This window comes from Odocoileus virginianus, chromosome 5 (genome assembly GCF_023699985.2).
Source record: "Odocoileus virginianus isolate 20LAN1187 ecotype Illinois chromosome 5, Ovbor_1.2, whole genome shotgun sequence".
Taxonomy (NCBI): Eukaryota; Metazoa; Chordata; class Mammalia; order Artiodactyla; family Cervidae; genus Odocoileus; species Odocoileus virginianus.
This window is the reverse complement of record NC_069678.1, coordinates 40,040,907-40,067,820: the sequence shown is the minus strand read 5'-3', so window position 1 is coordinate 40,067,820 and position 26,914 is coordinate 40,040,907. Positions and strand designations below refer to the sequence as shown.

The 26,914-nt window shown below is 41.7% G+C and overlaps 1 long non-coding RNA gene across 1 annotated transcript; it reads right to left on the bottom strand.

The window, feature by feature from the left end:
* Window positions 1-5,717: 5,717 nt before the first annotated feature.
* On the bottom strand, window positions 5,718-13,295 carry LOC110127153 (uncharacterized). The gene is made up of 4 exons (XR_002310684.2): window positions 13,146-13,295; window positions 8,928-8,987; window positions 7,875-8,002; window positions 5,718-7,457 (listed from the first exon to the last, which is right to left on the bottom strand). It is a non-coding gene; the product is annotated as an uncharacterized lncRNA (long non-coding RNA).
* Window positions 13,296-26,914: the final 13,619 nt, after the last annotated feature.

Sequence of the window (26,914 nt, the reverse complement as noted above, 5' to 3'; positions counted from 1 at the left end):
TCCTCAAGAAGTATTACCATATTTCTCTAATAGATTTGCAGTTAAGGTTCTAAATCATCTGGGACAAACTCACTTTGCTGAACCAATCTTTCTAAGATTGTTCAGTTGGCACCATTTAATCCATAATCAGAATTGGATGTGTTAAGATATTATAGTACAGTAAAGAGAATTTGTTCTTATTCAACAAGAAATCCTTATAAAAATATGGATTTGCACAGCTGTGTTTGTTATAGAGTAAATTGTATGCAAACAATGTACTTTTGGTTACTTTAAGCCTACAAATAAAATTTTAAAAATTTACTAATGAACTTAGGTTATCCTGATTAGGCTCTCTAGTTCACACACTAATGAAACAATTAGTAATGTACTTGGAATCAGAAAATTGCTGTGTGGGCTATTGCTAGGAATCAGCAGATTGTTACCATGTCAGGACTTCTGCTCTCATTTTCATTCATTCATCAAACATTTGTTGGGTGCTAGGCACTATGCTAATCAGCTTGGAATATGATCCTGGCCAAGATGCACTAAGTTCTTCCCCTTACAGATCTTAAAGACTGGTAGAGGATACAGAAAAATAAGTAAGCAATAGTCATATAACAGAGTCACTGTCATGATAGAAGGAAACGTGATACTTTGGAGCTTTGGGAGTCACCTCATTCAAATTTGGGTAGTGGGAGATGGTTTGGAGAGGAAGTGTTCCAGGCGGAGGAAAAAGTTACGCCAGGCCTGGAGCTGAGAGAACGTAGCACATTCTGTCAGCTCAGAGTGGTTCAATCTGGCTTACACGTTAAGTATAAAGGTGTAGTTAATTTCTTTAGGAAATGTTAATGTGTCAAAATTACATGTTTTGGTACTTTGAAAAATGAATATTAAGCACAAAAGATGTTTTAAAATGGTGTTTAAGAGTTCTTAATGAGAGCTTGGTGAACATGTTGATAATTCAGTTTACAGTTCAAATTTTAACAGTAGTTACATTTCTATTCTGTGAGACAAATTTCTCTGCAGTTTTATAGTTGTAAAAGATGATTTGATTCACCCTGTGAATTTCCATACTGTTAATCCCCAGAGCTGCTCACACTGGTTAGTTAGCCATAAAACCACTTGGGTGAAGCTTTTTCCCCCCAGAAAGGAAGCTCAACGGCCATCCCAGAGCACCATCTATTACGTAAATCCAGATTTAGGCTTTAGAAGATCATACAAAAAGATCAGGTCAGCTTTAATAGCAACTGTAAATTAGGCTTATGGGAAGTAGAGTAGTAAAAGGGAAAGAACATGAGTAGTGGAGTGAAATTGTCCTGGGTTCAAATCCAGTCTTCACATACTGTGCTCTTTGAGCTTCAGCTCAGATGTCCTGTAAACTGCCATTTCCTTGGTAGTAAAATGGGGATAATAATTATGCCACCTTAAGGTTATTGTGAGGATTTTATAGCAAAAATGAAAAGTTTTAAAAATAGTAATAAAATATCTATAAAATCTATACCTGTAGATTTTATAATTATCTTGTATGTTAGATAACTTGGTGGGGAAAGCTTGGTGCACTGCAGAAATGTGCTGTAAAAATTTTTCCCCTTGTTAGCTTCTGTAGCTTCCTGACTGTTGGCCTTGTTTACAACTGTGAATCAGATCCATCTTCTTTGTCCATGCTCTGTTCCATTCCTTATTGATTGTATCTTGCACCCTCTTTAAATCAGATCGAGATCTAGGTTTAACCTCGCCACAGTCAGTGTACGTTTTTATCAGAACCTTCTGCTTTCCATCAAATGAGTGTTGCTTATTGTAACCCAATAATGTACAGTAGCCTTCAATAATGTTGAGTTCAAAGGTTTTTTTTGTGCCTTTGTCCACCACAAATCCAGCACAATATGTAAATTTGTTTTTATGTTTATTGTTTTTTAGTTTACTGGAGTTTTGTTTGGTTCTTTGGAGTCTTTTGGATTTATTTTATTTTGGTTTGGGCTTATTTTATAAGGTCATAGGTTTAATTTTTACTCAGGTAAAGGTCTGTAGGTTCTTAGGCATGGAACAAAACCTTGGGAAGCTTATTAATTCATGGTGCAATTTAGAATTAATTAAATAATCTCTGTGGCCCTGAGCTTAATCTAAAGATACAGTAATGTGAAGGATGCATATATGAATGAAATAGTAAACTTGGAAATAATCGTAGGCTCTTTTTACAAACAGAAGTAACTGATTATCTCTTTTATTTGTCCTGAAGGTAATTAACCTAAAAGGTCATTGCATTAAATTGTTTTTGTGGTGCTGATCAGAAGAATTCATATTGTAGGAGACTAGGTCTCAGAAATGGGAATGTGCCTCACTCTGAATAATGTGAGAAATAGGAAACCTGAGGCCAGGGTCACTAGTGGGTTGGAGTTCATCCTCATAGTCTGCTGTTCTCCACCAGAACAAAGAACAGGATGTAAATGGAGGAGCTGGTCTTGGGAGGACATGTAGAAGATGAAGGAGCACAGGTCTAAAAGCAGCAGCTTTGTTTACCCAGGAGGGTCCAGCTTGCCTCCATGCTTTTTTTAAATGATTCCTTAAAAATATCTTCCCTAGCTCCCAAACACCTGAAAGTTTGAAATATGTTTCCATATTATGTAGCACTTCAAGTCTGAGTGAGAAGCCTTAATAATAGGAGGCTTTGCAATATGACCTACAGCCAGCTTTACCTCAGGGGCTTCCCAGGTGGCGCTAGTGGTAAAGAACCTGCCTGCCAATGCAGGAGACATCAGAGGCAAGGGTTAGATCCCCGGGTTGGGACGATCCCTTAGAGGAGGGCACGGTAACCCACTCCAGTACTCTTGCCTGGAGAATCGCGTGGACAGAAGAGCCTGGCAAGCTACATTCCATACGGTTGCAGAGAGTGGGACACAACTGTAGCGACTTAGCACAGCACAACTTTGCCTCAACCCCTTCTCCAGATGACTAAGTGACTCTTACCTCATGGTGAGACTCAAATGGGGGTGTGGTATTTGTCCACAGCACACCTGCCCTTTCTCCCACATCCTAATGGGAAACTGCTCAGTAGGGAAATGGTTCTCAGTGTGGGACTCCCCAGGACAGGCAATATCAGCATCACCTAGGAACTTGCTAAAAATGTTAATTTGTATGTCCAAGTACCTTTTTTGGTACGTTGTCTTCAAGGGGCTATAAAACTAGTCTTAGTTCTCCCATGTAACATTTTTGAACACATTTCAAGACAAAAACTGAATTCTGATCTTTACTGTGTTCTAGTACTAATTGTAATTAGTTACTTTAAATTATTTGTTTAGTATGTATGTATCTGTTACTCTGGAATGTAGGCTCCTGAGATTGAGACTGTTAATTCTTTTGATCACAGTTAAATTCCAAACTCTCAGCATGAGACCTGGCACAGAGTATATACTCAATATTTGTCAAAGAAAGAAAAAAATGCAACTCTTAAGCCTTATCCAAGTTCCACTGAAACCAACTCTGGGAGTAGGACCCAGCATTCTGTCTTTACAAGCCGTTTAGGTGATTGTTACCCTCCTAAGTTTTAGACCCGAATAAAGATAATGTGCCTTTTACCTTCAGGCCTGCTATCTGACATCACTTGAAAATTCTCCCTGCCTTTTGTATACCAACAACGTTTATCTCAAGTGTAGAGGAGCCTTGCTCTGGGCTGCATTACAAGTGGGTGTGAAGGTATAAGGTATCCTTCCTATAAGAAAGGACAATACTACTTAGAATGCCTGTACTTGATTGATGTGAAGGGTTTCTAGGGATGGATGTGTTTGTCTGAAGAAGGGTAAGTGTTACCACCACCCACATTTCCACTCTGCACAGTCACAGTTTGACGTCATTAAAGTCATATCAGACTAACATGACCATCCTGGTGCTCGGGCTGCTAAGCTCTGCTCTCCATATTTTAAAGGAGACCTTCTAAGAATCGCAAGTGCTTTTTTGAAAAATACAAGTCATAAGTGCATTGGGAAAAAAGGATATAAAGATAAAAATCACTTACAATTCCACCATCCAGGGAGCGCTACTGTTACCTAGGTGTATAGACTTAGAGATTCTTCTGTGCTTTTGTAGGTTTTTAAAAATGGGATCAAGTTGTACATACTGTTTTGTAACTTTTTTTTCACTTGACAGTGCCATGACTATCTTGCCGTGTCAAAATGTGTTTCTATACCTTTCTTAATGGCTGCATGGTATTTCATCCCCTGTGCCACATTTTATTAAACTGCTGTTCTTAGGGTGTTTCCAATTTTTCACTAATAAACTGCTTTAAAGGACATTGTGTTGTTAAATCTTTTATGTGTTCTTAATATTTCCTTTGAATTCTTGAAGGTGGAAATGCTCTTGTAGAGTATGCCAGTTTATAAAAGCTTTTGGCACTGACACTTTGGCCCTTAGAGAACTTACCAGGTTATACTTTTATCAGCAGTATAAGAAAGAATACTGTTTCTTTTTGGAGGGCTTCCAACTGAATGTTTTTAGAAGCTTCAGTTTAAAAGTAAAGGGTGAGAGGAAGATAAAAATACCCTGCAAAATTAAAACCAAGATCACTCTTAAATTATTCTGACAGGACATCATTTACTCTTCTACCTTCTTTTATGTGTTTTGGGATACTTAAGGAATGTTTGTCAGAGAAGGCAATGGCACCCCACTCCAGTACTCTTGCCTGGAAAATCCCATGGATGGAGGAGCCTGGTAGGCTGCGGTCCATGGGGTCGTGAAGAGTCGGACACAACTGAGTGACTTCACTTTCACTTTTCACTTTTATGCATTGGAGAAGGAAATGGCAACCCACTCCAGTGTTCTTGCCTGGAGAATCCCAGGGACAGGAGCCTGGTGGGCTGCCGTCTATGGGGTCGCAGAGTCAGACAGGACTGAAGCGACTTAGCAGCAGCAGCAGGGAATGTTTGTAGTACTGGCTTTCCCCTTGCTTTTATTTAGTCTCCTGGAAGCTCTACCGTAACCTTTCTGGCTTTTGCTGCAGAGTTAGGAGAACAATCCTAAACAGACTAGAATCCTGTGATAACTTTGATGCAGGCCTATTGTTGCTTTTAGAGAACATGGACATAATAGGGACAAGTAGAAACTTTGGAAAGAAGCAGAACATTGGCTTTTTCATTCAGTTGCCTGGCTTTGTGTCAGTCAACCTCTGAGTCTGTCTGCTCATCAGTGGAAATGAGGATAATAAAAATCCACCTTGTAGGCTTAAAAGAATTAGCCATATTATGAACGAATGCCTAGGACCTAGTAGATAATAACAGTAGAATTTCCACCTGAGTTTTTTAGAGCAGTTGCTATTATCTACCTCAGTGGAGTAGTACTGCCATTTGCCAAATAAAACCTTTTGTGAAAGGTGTCACAATAAATGGACACTGCCTTGTACCTCTGACTTTTCCTACAAAATTACTTAAAGGAGGTCTCATTTTTTCCACACATTTAACCTAATCATGTAAAACTCCCAACAGGTGATTAATAGAACATTTCAACTACTATGCTTTTATGGCAGTATATCAAAATGGCAATCATAATATTCTAAAATGGTGACCTGGACATGTCAGGCATGCCAGTCTTCCCCTTCTGACTGAAAGCCCATCTTTGGCCTACAGCTGACCTTTTTGCTTTGGATGGCTTGTCTTCCACCTGTGAGAACCTGACAGAGGGCTCAGCTCAATAAAGAAAATGATAATCAGTTACGCCTCAATAACATCTGCAGAATAAGAACACAAAAGTGATTCATTCATGGTAACATTTATTTAGAGAAGTATCTGAATTACAAAATTTTCTCAGCAGTATTTCCAAAAGAGAGATGTCCCAAAGGTAACAACTCCAGTGATTATGGCAGACAAACCCCATAGCAAACCAAACCATTTTCAAATTTGGATGAACCAGATACATTGAAATTAGCATCTAGCTTGTTGATTATAACTTAGAACTACTCAGTCAATATAAAGTGAATAGTAAGAGAACTTAAGAGGGGGTATAAGGGAGGAAGGCTCTATGGGAATCTTCAGGTTTGTGAGAGAACAAAGAAGTGACTAATTATGAGGTGAAAGAAGAAAACCTACTACTATGAACAACTCTTCTGAAAGCCTGATGCCCTAGGGTTCTGGGCACATGTTCCTGCCTAATGCCATGTTCTAGTGAAGTGGCATGAAACATGCTGTAAGGCTGTCTCAACAACCAAATGCTTCGATGCCTCTGCCTTTGGTATATAGCTTCCTCTATTCAGCCTTACCTGAAGACCTTCACATTAAGAGTAATTTAAAGGCTCCCTCTGCCATGAAGATACGCTGGATTCCCTCAGGCAGAATTAATTATTCACGTATATGAATGTAACTCAACTGTAACCTAGCTGGGCTCAAGGATGGGCTTCGGTCCCCTAACTCAGCATGCCTAAAGCTGACTTTGAGCAACCTTCTGAAGGTTGCTGCTAACAGCATTCTAATTTCAACAAATGATATGGTAATGACTCATACTTGGTGCTGTTACGTGTTTTGTCCTAAGAAACATTGCCCTCTTTGGACAGCAGTATCATAGAAAATGCACATCTACTTTTCTCTGAGAGTAAATCAATCATTATTTCCCATTGATTCAGTTTGGTTCATTTTATACACTGCTCATCACTGCTGTATATTTTGCAAAACAACAGTTTATTAGCTATATCTATGTTAGTCGCTCAGTCATGTCCAACTCTTTGCAATCCCATGGACTGTAGCCTGCCAGGCTCCTCTGTTCATGGAATTCTCCAGGGAAGAATACTGGGGTGGGTAGCCATTCCCTTCTCCAGGGATCTTCCCGACCCAGGGATTGAACCAGGTCTGCATTTCTCCGGTGGCTCAGATGGTAAAGCTATCTCATCTATATTTCATGTTAAATTGGGATGTCACCTCATGTTAGGACTGGATTATTTATTAATACATCATTAAGCTTTTCTATGTAAACGTCTGTAAAATAGGTTAATGTTCCTTCCTTTCTCCTCTCTACCTATTTTCTACCCTCCCTTTTTTCCATTTCTGTACATGTTCCCTCTTCTTTCAAAATGGTTATATGGGTAGGAAAGTGTACACCAAATAACAGAAGAAAGGTATATAAATATACAAAGGAAAAATGGTAACATTGTCAATAAGGTATGATAAAAAAAAAAATCTTGCTCAATTGCTATTCACAAGTGGCAAATCTGACTCACTCCAGCAACCAAAGAAGGATGAACCAAACTTCACATTGTCCATTCACATATGTTGGGTTGGCAAAAAATTTCATTTTGGTTTTTCTATAAGCTGTTACAGAAAAACCTGAACAAAGTTTCTGGTCAGCACTATAGAATCATGCTGGCCGTTCAGAGAATGGCACTCATAAATGGGGTACTGAAGACAAAATTAAGCACCAAAGCAGAATTAACTTCAGAGGCCGGAACTCTTGCCCTGTTTCAGGGATTGAACATACAGGACAGCTGTGTGGCAGTCTCCATCAACCTGAAAGTGAAATAAACAATAAATGATTCACTTTACACCCTGAAATAGAGTGATTCTGAGATTTCACTTTTCAGATTATCAGAAAGGGGAGGGTTCCCCTTCTCTACATATTTCTAGCAATCTCTGGGGATATTTATGTCCATAAATCAATCCTCTTCTATCTGCTGGTGGAGAGGGAACTCAGGGGCCACCTCTCAGCCTCATTCCAGGACAGTTTGACCCTCCACCCCATCTCATACTCCTATCCCATTTGTCTTGAAAGTTTTCTGTGCCCACTGCAGTAAATCTGAGCTTTAGTGGGATGATCATAAGGTGGTAAAATTGGAAGATCACTAATGGCCTCTGAGGTAGCCTTCTACAGAAGTGGGTTTGGAATGCTGTTTTAATTAATTCCGTTTCATGGTTAGGTGGGCTTACCTGGTAGCTCAGCTGGTAAAGAGACCCTGGTTTGCTTCCTGGGTCGGGAAGATCTGCTGGAGAAGGGATAGGCAACCCGCTCCAGGATTCTTGGGCTTCCCTGGTGGCTCAGCTGGTAAAGAATCCGCCTGCAATGCCAGAGCCCTGGGTTTGATCCCGGAGTTGGGAAGATCCCTTGGAGAAAGGAATGGCTACCCACTCTAGTGTTCTGGTCTGGAGAGCCCATGGACTGTATTGTCCGTGGGGTTGTAAAGAGTCTGACATGACTAAGCGACTTTCGCTTTCATGGTAGGCAGTAAAGCTGATCTTCATGACTCAAGGACTTCACTGGTTACATAATAGAGCCGTTTTCCTCGCCTGTACAGTCACATGGTGACAAGAGTCTTACCCAGGCACTTGCGCTTCTTACCAACCCCATCCCTTTCATCAATACTATCTACAGTCCCTAATGCCTGATCACTGCTTCCTCAGGTGGAAATGGAAGTCAGAGTACTGTGACATAATGAGATGCCATTTCTCTACGTTCAATAGAGGCTATCTCAGAGCGTAAGTCCCTAAGCATGAGATCACTCTCAAATTATACACAGAATCCAATTCTGTCGGAACAGCCCCAGTAAAGAAGACTAGTGAAGGCAAATTCCATGATTGGACACATTGTTCAGCTGGACCCAAGATTCCCCTTTGTCCCATAGCCTGTGACATAAAGGACATGTTCACCAATCTAGTTATTTCTGTCTTGCTGATAAATTTCCTCTAGGGGTCATGTGATTCTGCCCAACAGTCTGGTTTTAATGAGAACCATCTCAAAACTTCCACACTTTTTAATGTATTTGAACCTCAATATTGGGAGAAATCAAGTCCTATCCTACTATTCTGCCCAGAAAGAAAGTCTTATTGCAAAACCAGCTAGCACAGAAATTAAGATTACAGACTTTGAAGTCAAAGAGGCAAATTTGCAAATCCCAACTCGCCAATTATTAGCTATGTGTTAAACAAATTATATAACCTCAATTCCTGTTTCTTCATCTATCAAATACAGATTGAAACACCTACCTCCTATGTTTATGGCAAGCAGTAGTTCTTGAACACCCAAACCAGCAGAATCAGCATCACCTAGGAATTTATTAGAGATGTAAATTCTCAGATCCCTACCAAATTAGAAACAACTGGTATTTTAACAAGCCCTCAAGTGATGTGTTGCATGCTGAACTTGGGGGACAACTGGCCAGAATACTGGAGTGGAGAACCACTCCCTTCTCCAGGGATCTTCCTAACCCAGGAATCGAAACAGGGTCTCCTGCATTGCAGGGGGATTCTTTACCAGTGTAGCTACCAGGGAAGATATGTATAGTATATTCTTAACAATTTCTATCATCATCATCAGCACTATCAGTATTTATAAAGTAATGAGTGAACTACATAACCTTCAGGCAAAACTCCATATATATTTCTCACTGTCAAGCTTTTCATAAGACATTGGCAGCTGAAGGTTAGAAGTTAAGCTCTCCTATGAGAATAGGAGTACAAATCCCTTACTTTAACCAATCACATGAAAAATGAGTTGAAATTGCTTTTACCAAAAATTAACCAACTGAAAATCTGTAGAAAAAGTGACACTTATGGTACAAAAATGAGCACTTGGAGAAAGGGTCAAGATATTCCTCAGAAAACAGTCCAGTGTATACTTACACCTGGAAAAAAATAAGACGTTGAAGCCCCGTGATCATTTTGACTTGAAAGTCTTCAAAGCATGTGCTACCAATTGCATGTTGTGGTTATGAAACAGTTTCAATAATGCACTTATAAAATGGCTATTTTATTCCATGAAACTTTCTGATGAGTGAAATTTGTTTCATAGTGTAACCCTGGGAAATTAAATGAATTTACCTTCTTGTAGGGTGTGTTAGATATAGACAAATTGCATGTTGCAGGAGACTAAAACAATTGTGATTTTAGAATAGTTCATCATAAGCCATTATTTCTGAGAGCATTTAGGTAGCATCCAGTAGAAATTAAATTTGTGGTTGTGTCCTCAGCCAAATTATCCACTTGACCTCAAAGGCTCACAATTTTCTAATCTGTCAACTGAAAGGATTAAACTAGATGATCCCTAAAGTTCTCAAGCTCTTGCATCCATCCTAAAATTTTCTAAACAAGGCAAAGTTGCTCATGGATTAATAGTAACTAATGATAAACCCCAAATTACTCATTTAGTTAAAAGCATACACAGTCTATTAGCAAATAGCCAATGAGTTTATTGTGGGTTTTTTTTATTATAGAGAACAAAACTCTTCAATCTGAATTTTCTAGAAAAAAATGGAATTATAACTTGTGAGAGACTCCTTTGAAATCCCTCTCTAGCCAGACTCACAGACCCAACAGACCTAGACCTCAGAGAGAATGCATTCACTTGTGCTCAGGCTCTCCAAAGGGTGCTATGAACAAATGGAAACACTGGCTCTCACAGTCTTAAGCAATACTGAGTTTTTACATCCCTTTGAAAAAACTGCTGACATTTATTTAAGCAGTTTATGTACATTTCCTTCTTTAAACCTGGGAGGAACATAGGTATTTTATTTTTTAATTCTTATTTTTTAATTGGTAGAAAATTGCTTTACAATGTTGTATTGGTGTTTACCATACAATGCATATCAGTCATAATTATATTATTATTATATATTATATCCCCTTCCTCTTAAGCCTCCCCCACTTTCCCATCCCACCCAGATAGCAAGTGGGAAGTTGCTGTTTAACACTCGGAGCCCAGCCTGACTCTCTATGATGAATATGGTATTTTTTTACCCCATTTCACAGATGAGAAAACAGTGTGGAGAGCCACTGAGCCAGAAAGTGGTAGATCTTGGTCTCATTCCTTGTCTTCTCAACTCCAAAGCCCAAGCTCTTAACCAGTGTGGAACACAGACATCAATTTTTTTATATGTGCCCCAAAATATGGTCAATGGTCCATTATTTCCTACACTCCTTCTGAGTAACTTTTCTTGAAGCAGAAAAAAAAAATGTTCCAAACATAAAGAACCTATAAATTACTGCTTGAGCAACTTAAAAAAAAATCTACAAAGTTTATCGTAAGCCAAGTAGGGATCTTTCAGCCCCACTACTATCACAGCTGAAAGTGCAGAGAAATCAGCCTTGGCTTAAACCAGATGTTCTCAAAGTGTGGTCCCCAGAATCTCTGGGAGTGGGACTCAGCCATCTTGTGCTTCAACAAACTCTCTAGGGGATTCTGATGCACCTGTTTCAATAAAGCAGAGTGATTAAAACTACTTTGTTGTCTTTCACTTTAAAGCTTACTTACCTGCAGAAACAGTAAGTGACAGTCCTCAAAATATTACTGCAAGCTACTAAATTAAGCTGAAATGCAATACCATTTTACTGACTCTTTCCAGTTAAATAGGCCATAATTAATGAGTAATCTGATGAGCAAGTGAAACTTTTTAGAGTACCATGTTGCCAGGAATAGGGGAAAGAGGCCAGGGATTGGAAAAGCCTGTTCCAAAATTCAGCCATAAGGGAATATGCTCTACAAATTTGTCTCTTATCAAGGTGATGAATCTATATAATGTTTTTTGTTCTTTCTAGTCAGAGTCTTCGTTTCCTCCAAAAAGATTATACACCCTGTTTGGCAGGACAAGAGCACACCATTAAAAAACGAAGTGTCATTCATTGCTGTTTACAGTAAGCCAGTCATTGCATGGAACATTTTATACACATTCTCTAATTTCACTTTTGTAATAACACTGTAAGGTGGAGCTGGTTGTCTTCACTCCGCAGATGAGAAAACCAAAATTTAGGTAAAGATATTAAGTTGTGAACCTGCTATGCTCCTTCCAAGGTCCTATAGTCACTAGAGACAGTAAATTCCCTAAGCTGCATCTCCTTTTTCCTCTCCTTTCTCTAGCACTAATCCTTTATTAAGGGTTAAATAATGGAAAAATATTAGTACTAAGTCAGAAACTTGTTCAACTCTTAGTAACCAAGTGTCTGCCTTAGAAACCCACCTCCTGGGACTTCCCTGTTGGACCAACGGTTAAGATATCTCCTTCCAGAGGGTGTGGAGAGAAGAGAACCGTCCTGCACTGCTGTTGGGGATATAAATTGGTACAACTACTATTGAAAACAGTATGGCGGTTCCTTAAAAACCCAAAACTAGAGCTACCATATGATCCTACAATTTTACTCCTGGGCGTATACCCAGAGAAAAGCATGATCTGAAAGGATGTATGCACCCTTATATTCATTGCAGCGCCATTCACAACAGCCAAGATACATAAGCAACCTAAATGTCCACTGACAGAGGAATGGGTAAAGATGTGGTCCATATAAACAATAGAATATTACTCAGCCATTAAAAGAATGAAATAATACCATTTGCAGCAACATGGATGGGCCTAGAGAGTATCACACTGAGTGAACTAAATCAGACAGAGAAGGAGAAATATCATAAGACATACCTTATATGTGGAATTGGCTTCCCTTGTAGCTCAGTCAGTAAAGAATCTGCCTGCAGCGCAGGAGACCCAGGTTCAATCCCTGGGTCGGGAAGATCCCCTGGAGAAGGAAATGGCAACCCACTCCAGTATCCTTGCCTGGAAAATCTCATAGACAGTAGAGCCTGGGGGGCTGCAGTCCATGGGGTCACGACTAGGGGACTAACACTTACCTATATATGGAATCTAAAAAGAAATGATGCAAATGAACTTACAAAACAGAAAGAGACACACAGACTTAGAAAATGATCTTATGGTTTCTGGGGGAGAATGAGTAGTTAGGGACTTTGGGAAGGTCATGTACACACTGCTATATTTAAAATGGATAACCAACAAAGACCTATTGTGTAGCACATGGAACTCTGCTCAATGTTATGTGCCAGCCTGGATGGGAAGGGTGGTTTGGTGGAGAATAGATACATGTATATGTATGGCTGAGTCCCTTCACTTTTCACCTGAAACTACCAAAACCTTGTTAATCAGCCATAGCCCATCACAAAATAAAAAGTTTAAAAAAAAAAAAAGATTTATCCTTCCAACACAGGGGGTGCAGAGGGTGTGGGTTTGATTCCTGGTCAGAGAGCTAAGATCAGGCATGCCTCCAGGTCAAAAAACCAAAACATACAATAGCAGCAATATTGTAACAAACTCAATAAAGACTTTAAAAACGGTCCATGTAAAAAAAAAAAAAAAATCTTAAAAAAAATTAAAGAAACCCACTTGGCTGCAGTGGAAAAACCCCTGTCCATCTGCAGTCACTTACTTCATTGCAGTAGCTTCACGTCACTGATCACATGAACCACAGTCATGGGCAGGTGGCCGGCAGGGATATCTTTCTTGTCCTTCATCATCCCTTTCCTGGCTTCCCCTCTCCCAGAAGTCCTATCAGCAAAGACCTTGCAACTTTACCCAAAAAAATGATGTAATAATAGCTGTCATGATTTACAAACTCCCTGCATGCCAGGCACTGTGCTGAAAGCAACTTACACCTGTATCTCACTTGAACAACCTGTGAGATAAGTACCACTCTTACCTCCATTTTACAAAAGGGGAAATGAAGGCTTTTCCATCACAAGGCTAATAGAGTGGCAGAGCCTGGTCTTTCACCCAGGGCTCCCTAATTCCAAAAATCTTACTCTTGACTTCCAGTGAGTGTTCACTTCTCACTTCACTCTGAGTGTTCACCCAGTGAACAACGACACTGCTGAGTCTAACCAATATTCAAAATGGATAGGAATCAAGGTTTATCCTTTCTGTAACCCAGGCAGAATGCAGCTTTTCAAATGCAGCCAAACAAACTAATGAAGCACGGTTGGGTGGTTCCTACTCAGCAAATGCTTTCCCTTTCTTCCTGCTCCTTAACCTCACGTGGTGCCACCAGTTTGACATCTCCAGTGGGCTGAGAAGGCCCCACTCTCAGGGTCTGTAGGAGCCTTGCTAGTCTCATCATTAGGTGGGAGAAATGGGCGCCTCTCTTATTCAGTCCCCAGACTACTCAGCTCACCTCAGTAACTGGGCTTTCCAAAAAGTCTCTGAAACTCAGAACACATTATATGTTATAAACAGTGAAGAGAGTCCCAAATTAGTGTACACTGTAGCCTAAATATAATGTGCCTGAAACAGGATTAATGGTTAGAGCAGCCCAAAAAAACATAAGGTTGCTGGAGACCCCCAAATTTCTTTGATTTCAGACTTTTTCATGCCCCTTAAGTCCCAGGACTGTGGCAAGTACACAATAGGAAGTAATAATAGCTAGTACTTATTGAGCATTTACCAAGGATCTGATGCTGCTCCAAGTGCATTATCTCATTTGACCTTCTTAGCACGTTTAGACAGGAGGCTGATTATTATCTTCAGGAAACTGAGGCACAGAGAACCTGAGTGACTTTCCAAGGCCACGGAGGACAGAAGCACTAGGAGCAAGACTACAGTCCAGACAGTCTGGATCCGAACCCAGTGTGACCTACCAGTGTGCTGTCTTACTGCAGAGGGGCTGAGCCAAGGCTCTGCTGTGGAGGCAGCTGCCGTGATGCACACACGGAAATCACAAAAGCAAGCAGGTGGGCAGGGGCTGGCAGGGAGTCAGTCCCTCCACGGAGGTGGGAAAGGGTGATCGGAACAAGCACACGAGCTTCTGTGCTCCAGGGAAAGAAGGGGTTGGCAATGCAGCCCCAAGAGGGTTGGAGAACAGGTGGCTCATCTCTCCAGTGTCTGCTGCTGCTCTGCACCATAACCCTGGGCAAGTTCAACTGTTGTGGTTATTGTTTAGTTGCTCAGTTGTGTCTGGCTCTTTCTTGACCCCTTGGACTGTAGCCTACCAGGCTCCTCTGTCCATGGGATTTCCGAGCAAAATTACTGGAGTGGGTTGCCATTTCCTTCTCCAGGAAATCTTCCCATCCCAGGGATTGAACTTGTATCTCCTGCATTGCTGGCAGATTCTTTACCCCTAAGCCACCAGGAAAGCCCAGGCAAGTTCGTTACTGATCTGTAAAATAAGCACAGTTCCCACCTCTAGAGTCTTTGTGGAAATTAAATGAGAACATTCACCAAAGAACTCTGAACAGTGCCTAGCACCCACTGAACGTGTCCTCTTCTAATTATGACCATTATCATTACAACATAATATCATTCAACTCTGAAAAAAATCCCAAACACACTGGAAAGCCTTGCTCAGCAACATCGCAAAGGCAGGCTTGAGGGCAAAGAGGTTTTGCCCCTAAATATGCGGTAGTGCTGACCGGCAGCTGCAGGCCTGGCCTCCCTCTCCCGCCTCTGCTAAGAAGGCTGGAACTCTAGTCTCCTTTCCCGCAAATCTCTTACCAGCATCACCACTGAGAGGCACAATGAATTGGCTTGAGTCCTTCCCCTTGTCTCTGTCCTTGTGCTCTCAGAGGTCAGGGCTAAGAAGCTGAGGGATGGAGCAATGCCGGGTGGCAGGCGGAAGATGGCAGCCCAGCCAAATAGGCTCGGAATAATCAGGCAGGAGAACAGGCCATAATTTACCCTGAAATGGTCTCTTAACAGTGATGGACTCGGGGAGGGAGGAAAGCGGAAAAGAGAAGGGAAAACAGATGCCCCTTGAAGCGCTCCATCAAAAACCTAATGAACCATACTTTATGAATGCAATGGTGTTTTATGATATACCCTGGAATTCTTTAAAATGTCTCGGTCCGAAGCCAGCTCTCTCTGCTTCTTTCCTTCCCATTGTCAGGAGGAGGGTTGTTATCTTTGCCACCACTGATGTTATTTTTCAATTGGCAAATATAAAGTAAAACTAAGGTGGATGAATCCTAATCTCAAAATTTGGTTTTGCCATTCCCTGTTATATATTAGTTGAGGAGGCTTTTGGAAGACGCAACAGAGACATTATATGTAAATCAATAACAATTTTTCTTTGGTATTCAGACCATGAATATCAACTAGCTAGTTTTCATGACATCTCTATAAGATAAGTGAGCTTTATTATACTGTTCCAATTCAGTTCTTCATCAGCATTTTAATCAGCCTGGGCAATTTTACTTTAATTTATCTCCTTGAAATGATTTTTGCCAGCATCCTACATTTTTATCAGATTTCCTTGTCATAGCCGGATACAGCTGGCATTGGCAGTTAAGTGCTGCAGAATGGGGCAGACTGATGAGGATGGAGAATCAAACAGGGCACTGGCATGGGATGACTGATGGACGTGGATGTTTGGGGGGACCAGACGAGAGCCAATATCACAGCTGAAAGTGTCAAGAAGAACAGTCTAGTTGGTGCCAGTACCATCTACAAAGGTGCTAGCACAGATAAAAGGAGGGAGCCCAGGCCACAGTCATAATATGAAATACAGGGCATTTGACAGACATTTAGGATTGTTTGCAAAAGTATGTGTACCCCTTCCTCTCAGCCCCATGGGAGGAGTGTATTTCTCTATCCCAGTGTTTAGTCTTGGTCATTTGACCTGCTTTGTCCAATGGGATGCTAGCAGGTGCATGAGCAGAAGCTTGTAATATGTTTGCACAATGGGGCTTCTGCCAGGCAGCAGGAGGACGGCCTGCCACGGGCACTAGTTCAGATAGGCTGAGAGACTGGTGAAGCAGACCTGGACCACACCTATGCCATTGAGCAAGCTGAGGCAGGCACACACACATTACTGAGTATATTTTTAATAGCAAGTTCTTTAGAGCTTCCAGGCTTTCACAAGGGCTCTCTTCTGTGCCTGAATTGCTCTTACCCATGTTCTGATGCCTTCTCACCCTTCCAGTCTCAGAGACCCCTGCCCTGACTGTCCTCCAATCTAAATGATGTCCCTCGGTTAATTCTTCCTAAATGTACCTGGTTATTTTCCTTCATCGAACTTACCACAATTTATTAGTTGAATGTTTGTCTCCTCTTACACTCCTTATGAGCAAAGAGCATACTTTAGACATTTAGTTCTAGCACAGTCCCTAGCCTAGAGTAGGTACTTTGTGAATATCTGTGAGATGAAATATGCCAAGCACAGTGCTATGGGGTGATGCTATAACTGCGGCAGTGATGAATACAGGGCTCTCGCTCCCAGGGGCTTTGAATCTACATGCCAGGCCATCAGCCATTGCACAGTGATGGGCTAGAGCTACTTAATCCCTTTCTGCCTGTGGTCAGATTGAGAGATTGAGACAAGGAGTCTAGTTAGCCATTGCTGCATAACAAATTATACCAAAATCTAGTAACTTAAAGGAACAATTTTTTTTCAAGTTTCCTTTGGGTCAGGAATTTGGAGGAAGCCTGACTAGGCAAATCTGATTCAGCCTTTCTCATGAGATTGTAGTGAGATGGGTAGGTGAAGTAGCTGGGCTGGCCATCTATCTTGGTTCATGTGGTATCAAGTTTGTTCATGTGGTACCTCTTTGTACACAAGTTTGGGTTTCCTCACAGAATGATAGCTTCAGGGTATTTGTACAACTTTCATGGTGGCTCAGGACTCTAGTGAAAGTTTTCCAGCAAGCAAGGCAGAAGCTCTGTATCACCTTTTATTCTTAATTATGCTAAAAAAAAAAATTAAAATTTTTCACCTTAACTATTTTTGAGAATACAGTTCTGTAGTGTTTAGTATATTCACATTGTTGTACAAACCATCTCCAGAACATTTTCATCTTGCATACGTGAAACTCGACACTCATTAAAGAATTCATGATTTTCTTCTCCCTGCAGCCCTTGACAACCATAATCCTACTTTCTATTCTATGAATTTGATTATTCTAGGTACTTCTTGTAAGTCCTTCCTTTTTAAGGCTGAATAATATTCCATTTTATAAAAGTACCACATTTTATTTATCCATTCCTTAGTTGATGGACACTTGGATTGGTCCCACCTCTTGGATATTGGGAAGAATGCTAGTGAGAACTGCTACTGCTAAGTCACTTCAGTCGTGTCCAACTCTGTGCGACCCCATAGAGGGCAGCCCACCAGGCTCCCCCATCCCTGGGATTCTCCAGGCAAGAACACTGGAGTGGGTTGCCATTTCCTTCTCCAATGCATGAAAGTGAAAAATGAAAGTGAAGTTGCTCAGTCATGTCCGACTCTTAGCGACCCCATGGACTGCAGCCTACCAGGTTCCTCCATCCATGGGATTTTCCAGGCTAGAGTACTGGAGGTTAGTGAGAACAGGGGTGTGCAAAAATCTGTCAGGGTCCTGACTGGCTTCATCACCTTTTATGCCTTAGCCACAGAAGTCAAAAAACATCATTTTTCCCAGTGTCACAAGCCCACCCATTCAGAGGGAGAGAGCACAGTCCCCAGCTCTCAATGAGAGAGTGAGAGGAGTATTGACATCACATTAAAAGGCAAGCATGTGGAGGGAGAAATCTTTTACAACCATCTTTGGAAAATACAACCTGCCTCACAAGACCCCAGCTAGAAATAGAAGAGTCAGAGGAGAGAGGATTGGGGAAAGGTCTTCTGTGAAGAGAGAAAAGTTGCAGAATTTGACATGAGGACATCTACTGCACCAATGAAGGTCATCAGGAAAGACCCCGGCAACAACTAACCTTCATCCTATATGTCCCTCTCTACTAGAATGTAAACTCCAAAAGGACAGAGACTTTGTCATTTTATTTCCTTCTGTATACCAGAGTCTAACATGGTGCCTGACACATGGTGGGCATGCAGTAAAATTTTATTAAATGAATGGTTTAAATAAAGAGGAAAATGTAACTTGAGGTCTGTGCTTTCAAGTGGAATGAGAATTGTCTAACCATGTAAAAATTCTAGTCTCCCCCTTACCACCTGGGTGGCTTACCATTTAAAAAGGGGAAGGAGTGGATTTCAAGGTGGTTGATGCTGAAACTCATAGTATGATCATGGTAAGTATAAAGGTGGGTTCAAGTCACAGAATCACTAGAGGGCTCCTCAAAACTTGTGTGGTCCACCTCCTTCATTTAACAGAGGAAGAAGCTGAGTTCTGGAAGTGTGCAGTTCCAATACTAAAAGTGTGAAGTTCAAGTCTCTCAACTCATCCTAAACTATTAGTCAGAACTCAGTGTTGCAAGTGAGAGAAATGTGTCTTCACAGCATTACATCCTCCATGCCACAGCTGCCCCTGTGATGGACAGTCTCACCTCACATGTACCCCTGCCTTTCTCTGTTTTTCTATCTCAAGACTTTCTCTAAAACCATAGGAGCCCACTCTGCCCACCTAGTTTCTCCTGGAAGAAGGAGTTTAGTTGAAGCCCCTAGAGACAACTCTCAACTAAAGGGGAATTGGAGCCATTGGACAGATGTCCCAACCTCCTATCTGGTAGATGGACAATTCTGGAAGCTGTTCTGTAGGCTTCAGTGGTCCCTGCGGAGTTGAGCCCCTATTGCCTAAAGCAGTAATTTCACACTCCATTGACTGTTCCCTTCTCCCAGTGCAATCTCTGTCCCCTCAGGGAACTATTTAGAATCATTTCCCAAATAACTACATTCTCTACAGAAGTTCCTGGAAAAGGAAATGGCAACCCACTCCAGTACTCTTGCTGAGATAATCAAGAGTGATGGACAGAGGACCTTGGCGGGCTATAGTCCATGGGGTTGCAGAATCAGACCCAACTTAGCACACATGCTGTAAATGTTTGACTTGGGCTGTGCTTTCGGAGAAATTTAAATTAGGAAACCAAGCTATAATTGATAACTGGATATGTCTTAGTTATATGATGATTGATCCTAAGTGACACTTGACTCCAGGACCATCTGCCCCCTTAAAGGTGTGGTCTGACCATGACCCTGAGGACAAGAAAGCTTAATTATGAGGTTTGGTGGTCAGAGTTGGGGACAACCTGACCTTTTAGCCCTTCCAGTTGGAGAGAGATCCCCGAATTCATTTCCAAATGGCCTGTCTTCCCCTGGCCATGTAAAATGACCTCTCCTTCCCTTCTGCCATTCAGATTCCATCTTTTCTTCATGTATATAACATATACATTATATATTTAGATTTTGTGGCTCAGAGGTTAAAGCGTCTGCCTGCAATGCGGGAGACCCAGGTTTGATCCTTGGGTCGGGAAGATCCCATGGAGAAGGAAATGACAACCCACTCCAGTATTCTTGCCTGGAGAATCCCATGGAGGGGGTTGCAAAGAGTCGGACACGACTGAGCTACTTCACTTTCACTTTCACATCTTCATCTATCCTGAATCTGAATCCTCCACTAGAGTGGAAGCTCCATGCGGGCAGGGACTTTGTTTTGTCTACTACTGTATAACCAACACCTGTAAGAGTGGTTCCTTGCATGCAGTAGGCACACAATAAATATAAATGAACTGCATGCAATTCCATGAGAGGATTAGGTCCTAATGTCCCACCATCCACTCTGAATTAACCTCTCTCCCATGCATCAAGAATGGCACTGGCTATATACCATTCTTGGAATGAGAAAATATTTGAGAAAACAGTCACTCAAATCACCTGTGTGTTGTGGCTCAAATGAGGAAAACTGGTTGAGAAAATTTAGTTCATGAGTGAATGTGAGGATGAAAAGTCTCACTTCCTGTAAGTTGCCTCCTATGACCATCCCATTTCAGAGTAGATCGTTGAATTTCCACACAGTTTTGGTAATTCTGCTCGCATCTATTAAGTATGTCATGGGGTAGAAATGGTTAAGATTGAAAAACCCCTGCTTAATGACTGGTGGGCACCTAGGAGACAGATACACAGCCATCCCAGTAAGGTGACTTTGGGGACCCTGTCGTTAATGGCTCTGTAAGCAGATCCAGCCTTTTAGAGTTTTCACAAAAGGCACATACACAATTGAGGCTGCAGTTTTGAGTACTGTCTGGTCCTGATAAGGCTGGCTGGGAACACCCTGTTCTATCCTTTCCCCAAATCAAATGGTCTTTGAGAGCCGGCCAAGCATTTGAGACCGACCAAGCAATACTAAGTGCATTATCTTGTCCAAGCAAAGCATGAGAAATAAATTAAGATCCGTGCTGACCTCACCAGCTTGAAAAAAATCTCTGCTTTTACCTAATGTCTGGTCAGTGCCCTAAAGAGTATCTTCCTCCCTCCCTTAAAATTGCATTTAGGTTCAGTCCTTTTGCAATAAGTCCCATTTTACAAGGACACTTGTTTCAACTCTCTCCAGTCATTTATAAACCAAGCACCAGAAAGTGCAATGGGATTATCATAATTAACTTGGGATCCAATAGGATATTTCTAGGAGCTGAGGATGCACTCTGCTAAGCAATACAGGGGAAGAGTAGATACCTGAAAAGAAAAGCAGGGTTCTCATAACAAGGAAGCAAGGAGTGGGTACCGGGTATGCAATCAGTAGCGTCCATCATGAAGGACTTCATATGGACTTTTAGCATGGAAATGATTTATGTACTAAATAAAAGAAATATTATTATTTCTAGGACTGAGATTTCGGATGTTCTCTGTTGGCTGCAGTGACTCCATGATTTAAAGAAAAAAAAATTTTTTTTTCATTTATTTTTATTAGTTGGAGGCCAACTACCTTACAATATTGTAGTGGGTTTTGTCATACATTTACATGAATCAGCCATGGATTTACATGTATTCCCCATCCCGATCCCCCCTCCCACCTCCCTCTCTACCCGATTCCTCTGGGTCTTCCCAGTGCACCAGGCCCAAGCACTTGTCTCATGCATCCAACCTGGGCTGGTGATCTGTTTAGAAAAATATTTTTTAACTTAGCTGTTTACTTGAAGTGTGGCTTTTTATGTCACATCATCTTTGTATGAATTACATATACTAGACTTTATATTTGTAAAATATAAAGTGGAAAACAGGGACAGGTAAGTGATCATGCACAGGCCAAAAGTGTAAAAAGTGCTCTATTATACATGATGGGTAAAAGCGAAAGCCTCTCAGCTGTGTCAGACTCTTTGCAACCCCATGGACAATAGCCTGCCAAGCTCCTCTGTTGGAATTCTCCAGGCAAGAAAACTAGACTGGGTAGCCATTCTTTTCTCCGTTAGCCTTTGCCCCGCTTCATTTTGTACTCCAAAGCCAAACTTGCCTGTTAGGGCATCTTTCTGACCCAGGAATTGAACTCAGGTTTCCTGCATTGCAGATGGATTCTACCATCTAGCCACCAGGGAAGCCACATACATGATGAGTATCCCAAGTGATTTCTAAATCTTTTCTCTTTGCTGAGGAATGGAGAGAGGCAGATTTGGGATAGGGTTCTGGAACTTCTGGGACAGGGAAGTGATCTGGACTTGAGTTTTGATATGGTGATAGTTGCTTCAGTTTTCACTTTCAGTCCTGTGGGCCAGCTGACAGGGAGGCTGCTGTCCTTCCAACCAGGGATTGGAAGCACCAGGGGTGTTCAGTTATCCTGTGATGGGAAGGAAGGCTAGAGAAAATAATTTTATTTTACTAACCTCATCAGAGAAGCTAATCTTATTTTAATAACCTAATCAGAAACTGAATCAAAACACCCTTTGGCAATAATTTTATACATTTCTCAAAGGCTAACAAGAAAATTTTGAAGAAACAAATGAATAGTTTGTATTTTTTTAATCTACACAAATTATTTTTTAAAAAACACGAGTCATGGTACGAAGAGTGGAATACAAGCCTTGCAGGACACTTGGTCTTGTCCAAATGTCTATAAGACATTTGATCCATAATACATTTGCTCCATGCCAAAGGCCCTTGAAATTTGGTCCTGTCCAAAATGTCCATGAGTGTATTTGGTTCATGCCAGATGGTTTTGGACAGGACCAAATATCCAAAACATTTTGGCATAGACCAAATGCCTCCCCGGAGAAGGCAATGGCACCCCACTCCAGTACTCTTGCCTGGAAAATCCCATGGATGGAGGAGCCTGGTGGGCTGCAGTCCATGGGGTCACTAGGAGTCAGACATGACTGAGCGACTTCACTTTCACTTTTCACCTTCATGCATTGGAGAAGGAAATGGCATCCCACTCCCGTATTCTTGCCTGGAGAATCCAGGGAAAGGGGAGCCTGGTGGGCTGCCATCTCTAGGGTCGCACAGAGTCAAACACAACAGAAGCGACTTAGCAGCAGCAGCAGCAAATGCCTCCCCGTGGACATTTTCAACAGGACCAAATGTCTGCTGATTGAACACCAGTACTGATAACCCTGGATACCATTATTAACACAAGAATTAGCAATGAGGGCAAGAGTGGATATTTGTATCTGGAAAATCTGACACATCAGATGAATAAACCAGAACTTGAGGCTTCATTCTGGTTGCCTTTTCTTTTTTAATGTAACAGACATCTCAGGCTAGATTTTATCTGATTCAAGCAAACTAGAAAAAGTCAGGGGTAAAAGTTGTGGGAATGGGGGTGAGGGATCTCCTAGCAATGCTCCTAGCCTTCTGCCAGACTAACAGTCTAGAAGCAAAAATTGGACTTCTTTTCCCCCTTTTCTTGAGTGTAAGCATGAATGTGAGCGGAAAAAATAAGGAAAGCAGTCTCTTAATCAGCACAGCAGCTGAGAACCTCACGTGCAAACTGCTCTTTCCTTCTCTACCGTCATTCTTTCCCAGAGCCTGCTCCCCACCCTCCACCCCTACACTTTTCCCCTCTATCCCCATGAAAAATCAGCAAAAAAATTTGCTATGGTTAGTGGCCAAAGGAGAACAGATGTACACTCTTCATATACTTTAGGTTAGGATCAAATAGACTTTGAAGTCCTCCCTCCTAGAGCCCCAGCCACACAATCCTTAGCCATCTGGCCCCACCTCCTACTTCTCTTCTCTCAGGCATGCTAATTAAAGTTCCACAGCCAGCACTGAAGAGGGACTTGAACTGACTCTCTCAATTAGATCCCTAACTCTCTCAAGCCCCTGCTTCCTAATTGGCCACAGAAACCAAAGCAAAGCAACTTTTATAGCAGCAGCTGCCTAGGCCATTCCCCTCCTTCCAAAGCTCATCATCCCTCCTCAAAAGAAGGTCTCTTTCTGCTGGCACATTCCTGGGCAATATTTCAGAAGCTCACTTATCCTGCCACTCCCTCATGCCCCACCCCACCCCCACCACCCCACATCTCTGTCCCCAAACAAGACATTTGGAAGGAAACATGAGAGATTTTATTTTAACCTAATTGAACAATAGCTCTTATTTCACACTGAGTAAGATAAATGAGCTGTCCAACTTTACTTCTCACTTTATCTGTAATGAGGTTCTTCTCTCAACTGTTTACTAAGGTATTAAAAAGCACTTTGCAGCACCTACTGGTATATTTCATCAAAGAGAGTCGATGGAACAGATGAAGACATATGAGAAAGTCAGGGAGATAAGGTGTCTTTTATGAAAGTTCAGATTCCAGGCCTATTAGAAAGAATTGCTTCCCCTCTTTGAATCCAGTAGCAAGAAATGGTGTTTTTCTCTTTGGCAGCAAAGTACTTCCTGTAGGGTGGGAGAGCACCTGGGAGATTTTTTCCAGGGTCAGGCCAAGGTGGATAACTAATTGCAGCTATTAACATCCAGGTGGTAAGAAATTGGCTGAATTGTGAGATCCAAATAAACCATTAGCATCTCAATGCTGGATGCACTTTTGTGGACCCTTCTATCACCAGCAGTGATGAAACATATCTGTTCTTGCCCAGGCTTTATCTTCCACAGTTCCTTGAAGAAACAGGTGCATTCAGATGTTGGCTGTTATAAAGGTGAGTCCCCAGGGATTGGGAGCCTGCTGAGCAGACCCTGCTTGGAGTTTTGACACTGAATGCTGGGTGACCTTACATGAGTCACTAAACTTCCCTAGTACATAATTTCTTCCCTTACAAAAAAGAAAGGAAACATGTTACACTGAGAAGGAGTCTGGTATAGGCAATGAACAACCGAACGTTTGATGTATTGAGATTTTTATGTAAGAATCAAGTGTGGCTACTTCACTGCATTCCAGCCATAGTCCTGTTCAGAGCTTTCCTGCATCAATAATTTGAGGGCCTACAATGCCACTTGGGCTTCTCTGGTGGCTCAGATGGTAAAGAATCCCCCTGCAATGTAGAAGACATGGGTTTGATCCCTGGGTCGGGAAGATCCCTTGGAGAAGGGAATGGCTACCCACTCCAGTATTCTTGCCTGGAGAATTTCATTGACAGAGGATCCTGGCAGGCTATAGTCCAGGGGGGTCACAAAGAATCAGACACAGATGAGTGACTAAAATTTTCATGCCAGTACATGTAATGGAGAGGAAAATGACATACAAACATGAAAAGCAAAATAAATTCACAACTGTATTAGAATGGGAGTTCAAATTTCCATTCCTTATCCAAGATCCCAACAACATCCTTCCTAATTACCTCCTTGGGTATCTAAGGGAAACAGTTCATTACATAGCATGGTACCTTGTACTATCATCTGCCTTAGTCCCCTCTACTAGACAGTCACCTTCAAAAAGAAAGGGCTATACCCCATTCATTTCTTTATCCTCACTCCCTAGAATAGCTCCTATAGGTATGCAATGTTAGTGCCTAAGTAAATGAATAGCATGAATGAATCAATGCCCAAAACAGACCATGCATTCTAAGAGAGATGCATTAGCGCTGTGGTGGGAGAAGTCCAGGAAGAGGGTCCAAAAGACCTAAGTGCAAATCATCAAGTTGTCTTCCTATAAATGTCTGTCTCTGGGCTCTCTGAGCCTCCATATCCACATCTGAAAAATGAGTATACTAATACCCAAACAAAACAGGGTTCTTTTGGTAATTAGATGGGATAACATAGGTAAAGCACTGATCAACAAATTTTAGGTCTCTTATCCTATGTCCCTTTTTTCTAAGTTCAAGAGAGAGCGCCAAGATGCAACTGAGATGCCAAGGTTAAAAGAAGTAAGAGATTTTCAACAACAGGAGTAGATGAATTCTCAAGAAGGAAGAGGGACAAAGAGGCTGATGGCAACACTCAAAAAAATACCCACAATTATGGGGCATGGCGTTAAAGAAAAAATTATTCTGACACTTGTTAAAATGATAAGGAAGCTCAAAAAAAATTTAAAATAGATCTGTCAGAACTTTTTAAAGGTAATAATTCAGATTTCCAACCTTCCAGTTACCACTCCCAAGTTTTTGTCACCTAAAAATTGTCATGACTTCTGTGTCTGCATACCTTTGATTTTTAAAGGGATAGCACTACACTAGAAATAGGAACCCAGTTAATTCCTCATTAATACTCCCACCTTGTGATATTTTTAACTGCTCAGAGTTAATCTAAAAACAAATCCACTCAATTAACCTTCTTGAGGGCAAGAACTGTGCTTATATGTCTGTATATTCCTATCATCTAGCCCAAGGGTGGGCAGACAGCTGTATCCAATCCACATTTCTCTCCCAAAATCCTTCAGGAAGTCTTACCCAACTCCGAAAACTCCATCTACCTGGAAGTCTGCACCTTCCCATGGTCTGTAGCCATCCTCTTTAACAAAGACATCATTTGTTCCTGTCATGTTCATCCTGGCTCAGAGTGGTGCCACTTTCTTCTCTTAGTCTTCACAAAACTTCTGTTTAATCATCATTCTAGGATCCTGCGAAACTTACAAGGAATCTAAGACTCATAGACATAGACATCTAATAAATATGTTTTAAGAACTAGCTTTACTTCTAGGCATTATACAACCCAAGCTTTTCTGGGATTTCTTGGCTATCCTTATTTTCCCAACAGCATTCAGGATGGGCCTAATCACGTCATTCCTCACAGCCGCCTGCTGGTCCTGAGCTTCCCCCCGTGTCTGAAGGTAAGGCAGTGGCCCGTGGACAGCGAGAACAGGGCATGTGTAGGGAACAGAGTTCACAGTGCACAGAGCATCCCTGTCAGCAGAGTCCTCAATCTGTCAAGTCCTTCCTTGGGGTTGGGTGATGTGCGTGAGCGGGGACAGTGGTTTCACAGCCCCTCCATCCCTACTTCTGGGCTCCGCCCCACACTATCCTCATGCACTGCATTCTCACCAGGTACAGCCCTGGTTTCCACATGGACCCTCTGAGTCTCACACCCTAAACAGCTCATAAAGCGAGGAGCTGAGGTGGGCACTGTGGCCAGCGCTCCATCAGGCCTCTTTGGGCAGGTTCTTGGGGCCTGACTTAGAATGTCAGGCTCA